Source organism: Belonocnema kinseyi, chromosome 4 (genome assembly GCF_010883055.1).
Source record: "Belonocnema kinseyi isolate 2016_QV_RU_SX_M_011 chromosome 4, B_treatae_v1, whole genome shotgun sequence".
Classification (NCBI taxonomy): Eukaryota; Metazoa; Arthropoda; class Insecta; order Hymenoptera; family Cynipidae; genus Belonocnema; species Belonocnema kinseyi.
In genome coordinates this window covers 118,431,191-118,438,122 of record NC_046660.1, presented here as the reverse complement: position 1 = coordinate 118,438,122, position 6,932 = coordinate 118,431,191, and positions in this window count along the sequence as shown.

The following is a 6,932-nucleotide window of genomic DNA, read 5'->3' as shown; positions in this document are numbered from 1 at the left end:
CATGAAATGATTGCAAAAATATGCCTGTTCTCCAGGGACCACACGCCAAATCTAGATCTAAGCAATGTATAGTCTGATACTCTAGAAGCAAATGTTCCAACTTCCTCCCAAGCTATGAATTATAGGAATTTTTGATGGCAGCTTTCAATGGCATCAGAGTACTTTTTGGTGGGAGAAGCCCAAGCCACAAAAGCGTATTCCAAATTAGACATAAACAGGGAGTAAAATAGTGTCTTGAGGAATCCCTTTGTTTTAAAATTCTTGCATGATATTATCAGAAATCCTAATGCCCTGCTTGACCTATGAACAATCCTGTGAAAGTGTGTATCAATAAGTTCAATTTGGCGAAATAGTCACGCCCAAGTCAACAATCAGAAAAAAGCTCTCGAGGTTAACACCCTCAATCATGTACTGATACTCCAAAATAGACTTCTTCTTATTTAATGTCATGATCTTACATTTTGTTACGTTTAAGGTGAAATTATTCTCATTGCACAAAATATTGAAATTGCTTATGTTTTTTTGCAACACATCGCAAGATTCTATGGTTGATATGGGTATGTAAAGCTTGGCATCATCAACTTACAGTAGATGGTAATAGATTAAGTTAGGCGAAATATCATTCATATAAATGATAAAAATAAGAGGTCCTACATTGGAACCTTGATGAACTCCAGAGATGGGAGCAAACGCACGAGACGAGTCACCACCGTATTTCACTATGTTTGGTCTGTTTATTAATTAGGATTGAAGAAGATGTAAGAGTTTATGCGGGAGATCAAGACTGGCTAATTTCTCCATAAGAGTACGGTGATCTACCTTGTCAAAAGCCCTTGAATGGTCAGTGTGGATAACGTCCACTTGGCTATATTTGTTTAATCTGATCAGGAATGCGTTGTGTAAATGCGAGTACATTTGTAGTAGTAGACCTCCTAAAAATAAAGCCATGCTGATACGTTGATATTGAGAAAATGGCAAAGTTAAAAAGCATGTCATATAGGCGCCTTTCAAAGACCTTCAAAAAGTTATTTATGATTGAGACCCGGCGATAATTCTCAATCTAAAATTTATCCCCTTTTTTAAAAAAGGGGACAAACCCTTGTCTGCTTCCAAACGTCAGAGAACGTCCCAAGGCGCAGAGCTATTGACATATCTCCAGAAAGTCGTTGAAAACATATTGAACAAAATATCTGCAACGAACATGCTTGCCGTTCCTGTAGTACTCTATTCATTTGTAGTAGTTCCATGGACGAAGAACGAGCTCAGGTGCCTTGATATCGGGACAAGAAAGGTTATGCACATGAACAAAAGCATGAATTTTAAGTCTTCCTTTCCGCGACTGTAGATCTCACGCCATCAAGGTGGTCGTGGAATATTGAGTCTTAAATTTCTTCACAACAGGATTATTCTAGGTACAGCACATAGAGTTGCAAATGGAAGAGACCCTCTTCTTAAAATGGTCAGGAATCACGAAGAAGTGGGCAAAGGAGCGTTTCTGTATAAAGTAGCGGAGGAGGCTGCTGAAACACTCGGACTTAACTTCAGTGTTGGGAGTGAGCAAAATATATCAAATCTTATGTATCTCGAGTAATTACTCCTGAAAGCCCGGATTAAAAAAGCACAAGAGAAAAACTTTCGTGAACAGCTCCTCAATAAGAGGATGCACGATATCTTTCACAGAAATGTGAAGGATCAGTCAATGTCTTGTGAGCTAACGTTTGCTTTCCTTAAATCGCCCGGATTGAAGTCTGGTACTTAGGGTTTCATTTTTGCATACCAAGACGGTGTCATTTCCACCTTAACATACCGTCACCACATTTTGAGCCAAGACATTCCTGATGATAGCTGCAGGGCGTGCCATGCACACCCCGAGCATTTAGCTCACGTACTATCTAGTTGTCCAACTCACGCGGGAACGACCTACATTCAAAGGCACAATGCGGCACTAAGAGTGCTTTATTACCGCCTCTGTCACTCTTATGGCTCGAGGCCTGACATGGTTCTTCTTGACTTCGAGAAGCGAATCATGTTCGTTATCGAATTTTCGGCACCAGCTGACAAAAACATCATAGCAAGAAGAATGAAAAGAAAGAGAGGTATTGAGACCTTATAAGGGAGTTTCAACGATTGTACCCGGAATATTCTGTTGAACTAATCGTCCTGCACTTCGTAGACTTATCTCCAAAATACTTTGACCTCCTCTGGTTTGGGCAGGTGTTCGACAGTAACTGGAGGGTCTTGGAAGAATCGAGATGGGTCAGAGAGAAACTGGTGATTTTCTCTGACCCAACTCTCTCTCCGCTCAAGACTTCTCTTAGCGTCAGATAGTATGCGTATTCTCACAACAATATGCTGCCTGATTGTCAGCAGCTTTGATTTGTGAAGTGTGTGATAACGGGTCCGGAGTTCGCACGCGAACTTTCGAACCTTGGCGGTAAAATTCCTGCCAGATGGTATGTAGTCAAACACACACTGAATGCTGGACGCGTACTGTCTTGCCCAGCCTATCTTTATGTCCAGTTGATGCATTCATCTTTTGGCCTCATGATAATCGATGGTTTTGTTTTACGGTTCGCATCAGCCAAAGCTCTCACTGCATTATACGCACAATAATTGATAGACCAGAGGTCAGATTCTCCGAAAAAATGTCCACGAAGCTCGTCGTCCATTTCAGCCAGATCTTTAGGTTCGAGAGAAACCTTGGTGTTGATGTTTCTCCGAGTCATAAAGCATCGCCCTTCCTATATTAGATGCCTGCCCGCATTTAATCTTAGTGTCGCCTCTCTTTCTCTGTTACTGGCTTGTTTTAGCTGTGGAAGAGTAGGCGTTCCGCTTACATAGTCCCTTTTTCGGAGTAGTTCAGCATGGTTTCGCAGACGTTGTTACGAAAAGTGTGATAGCTCCGGGTTTTTCTCGCACCAGATAACATGCAGCCGTGACATGTAACCCCGTTCAGAGGCCACACTCGCATCGTAGCACTTTAGCAAATCGTGATCCAGTCGCTCCGTCCACCTACAGGTGGACTAGAGCTCTAGAGTGGTCGGCATTGTTGGCCGACCCTATTGTCGGGAGCCCTGCGCGTTCTGTTGTTATGAACCGCACTTACTACAACTATGCCTGGTGTTGTCATTGTTATTTCCACTAAAAGCGAGGGAAAGGGGTTCGTCCATCCTTGTAGAGCCCCGCATGCAGGCATAAGGCTGCGTACTCTGAGAGGTCGCCCGGTATCCCAGAGTCACCGTTCTAGACACCTCACCCAGGTTCCATTCAGCTTTCTACCCAGTTTTCATACCTCCGTTTGGGGGTTAATTCCTTCGAGACCACCCCCGGACAATTATCCACGACTGCCTATTTATTTTTGTAACCATATTCAGCAGAAACGCTTGGTACAGGGACCCTCTATCCGCAACTCGGGGACGCGTTCGATGGCTTTGTCATATGCCCTTCGGTTTGATTCTAGAGGGATCAAAACCGAATATATATATATATATATATATATATATATCGGTTTTAAATCCAGGAGTGATTCCAGGACTCGGTCGGTGTGCAAACTTCTGCACCACCGACAATGACCGACATGAGGTAAATGAAAGTGGCCCTCAACCCTTTACATGTATGCGTAGCGTGGCCATCTTAGGTATACCGCACGTACACAACCTGATATCGGCGTTGACTCAGGCAGATTTAGAAATTAGAATTGAGATGGTTTTGTATTTTACGTTACTCCCAGTTGAACTGTTTGATCATGAAGCAAACAATTTTTGACTGCTACAATCTGGGAGATAAATCAACCAATTTTGTGTTTTTTAACTCTCCAGTATTTGATCTTAAAATCCGTTTGTACATTTTGTCTATTTGCGCTCCTTTTATTATCCATAACTGATTAAATTTAATGCCAGATTAAGCAAATCTGCAAATGCCACAAGGAATTATAGGTTCTGTTTCTATGTTTACCTTTCAGCTCTAGTCTCATCATCATTGTTTTCCGGGTTTTTTCAGAATGATCACACGAGGTGCGATCGAAAAGTCATTGGATTATCAACTCCTATATATTTAACTCAAAAAAAAAGAAAATCAGCCACATATTTTAAGTGACAAAGTTTTAAAGAACTGCACAAGTTTAAGTCGGGTGGCCACTGACTGAGATACCCGGAAATAATAGCCCAGATTTTTGAACTACCTGGAGTACTCTAGAGTTTAGAGAAAAGCCAGGAATTTTTCAGATTCATTTTTTACTATTGTTTGGTTTTTTAGATTAAAAATTCGCATTTTAATTTAAAAATTTTTATATTATATTACGCGTTCAGAATTAATCTATTTTATTTTTAATTCAACTATTTTGTTGAGAATTATTTTATTTTCGACAGAATCCTTCGGTTGAAAATGGAATAATGTTCAACAAAATAGTTCAATTTTTAAACAGCAAGTTAAATTTTCATCCAAAAACCTGAATTGTATACTAAAAAAGGCATTTTAAATAAAATACATGAACTTTGCAGAAAAGACATTTATTTTCCTACCAGTCCAATTTTCTAGACAAAAATTTACTTTTTAAACAATAACAAAAAAGCAATCGACAAAATAGTTAAATTTTCAGATAAAAAATTTTTTAACTAACTTGATGAATCAACAACAACAAAAAACTAGATTTTGAACAAAGTAGTTCCACTTTCAGTCCGAAAAGTTAAAAAAAATCGTTAAAATTCTTTTAAATTGCATAAATTATTGCAATCAATTGAAAATTCCTTAGAGCGTTTTAAATTCCTTTAAACTATTTTTAAATATCTTGAAAACTTTCAAAGTTCTTGAAAATTCCTTGAAATTTAAAGAAAAAAACCCTGAAATATTTTCAAATCTTTTACAATGGCATATTAAATTGTTTAAATAATTTGAAAATTCCTTGCAATCTTCTGAAATATCCTAAAATACATTTAATCTTTCAAATACTCATATTAAATTATCGTTATCAATTAAAAATTCCTTGGAATATTTTTAAATACTCTCAAATATTGCAATACCTTAAAAATGTTTTGACATACCTTGAACTTTTTTTAAGAGATTAAAAGTGCTTCTTTAAAATTCTTTGAAATTCCTGTTAATTATAAAAATAAATTGAAAATACCTTGACATCTTTAAAAACATCCTCAAATATTTATAATCTTTTAAAATCTTTTGAAGTTTTTTAAAACTCTTAAAAATTCCTTGAAATTTGACAAATACCCTATAATATTTCAAATCTTTTAAAATCTCATACTACATTATTGAAATCAATGGAAAATTCCTTGGAATCTATTAAAATATCTTAAGTTATAGCAAATCCTTTAAAATGTCATTAAATTTAACCAGCTTCTGGATAATAATTGTAGCACAAATAGACAAAATGTACAAACGGATTTTAAGGTCAAATACTGGACAGTTAAAAAAGACAAAATTGGTTGATTTATCTCCCAGATTGTAGCTGCCAACAATTGATTGCTTCGCGATCGAACAGTTTAACTGGGAGTAACGTAAAATACCAACCATCTCAATTCTAATTTCTAAATCTGCCTGAGTCAAAGCCGATATCAGGTTGTGTGCGTGCGGTATACCTATGATGGCCACGCGACGCACAGATGTAAAGGGTTGAGGGCCACTTTCATTTTCCTCATATCGGTCATTGTCGCTGGTGCAGAACTTTGCACACCGACCGAGTCCTGGAATCACTCCTGAATTTAAAACCGATATATGTAACCACCTATCTCACGGTCGTGAGACGTGGTTGCGGCTGAAATTTTACCACGATTTCGCTGGGAGCCGGTACAATTTTCCAGATTAGCACCCGATCCCGGCGAAATCATGCGGTTGTCCTTATGACAAATTTTTAATTATATATATATATCACGAGTATACGGCGAGTAGGGGGCTCCATTTTTCTATTAACTGATATTTCTAATGCATTGTGACTCTATTTTTTTCTGTTATAATTTTTATGTTCAATATCAATAAGTGTTTAAAGATTTTTCGACGAGATTCAAACTGGATTAAATAATAATTACACTGACCCACAAAAAAATTGTCTGTGCGAGATAAGTGACTAGGCTAACTTTATGGATTTTGAGCTGCTGAATCAGAAAATAACTTCAGAAGTTTTCCTATACGGCTCAGTTTTCCATAGATGCAAAAAGTAGGAAAAGCCTAGTGATTTCCTAGTCACATAGGCCATACAAAAAAATTTTCTGCACGAGGCAAGTGACTAGGCTACTCTTATGGATTTTGAGCCGCTGAATCTGAATCTGACTTTAGCATTTCTCCTACACGTCTCAGTTTTCCCCTAGGTGCAAAAAGTAGGGAAAGGTTGAGGGATTTCTGGTCACAAAGGTAAAAAAAAAGTTTGTCTGCACGAGACAAGTGACTAGGCTACTCTCATGAATTTTAAGCCGCTGAATCCGAATATGGCCTTATCATTTGTCTTACACGTCTCAGGGTTCTTTTGGATGCAAAAAGTAAGGAAAAGCTTAAGGATTTTCTGGTCACACTGGCCATACAAAAAACTTGTCTGTACGAGACAAGTCACTAGGCTACCCTTATGGATTTTGAGCCGCTTACAATGGTATGTTTGGAAGTAGATTTGGAGCAAGGAGTTAAATATGTATAACATATTTAATACGAAGTATGTTGTAATTATGTTTTTTAAATAGATAAATATATAATTGTTTAAATCAAAAATTATTTTTTATCTCTTATTTACTTCAGAAATTATTATAATTATTTAGTTATTATTTCGAGTGGGGGGAGGGGTCTGGTTAAGTATGCAAATATGAATTTTTATATTTTAGGCTCTGCATTTACGCTTTAATGTTTGTTCATTATTACACAATTAAGATATGATTTACCGCTTCTTAAAAAATCCCGGTGGGAATTTTTTTTTTTAAATTACACAAAACTTATATCAT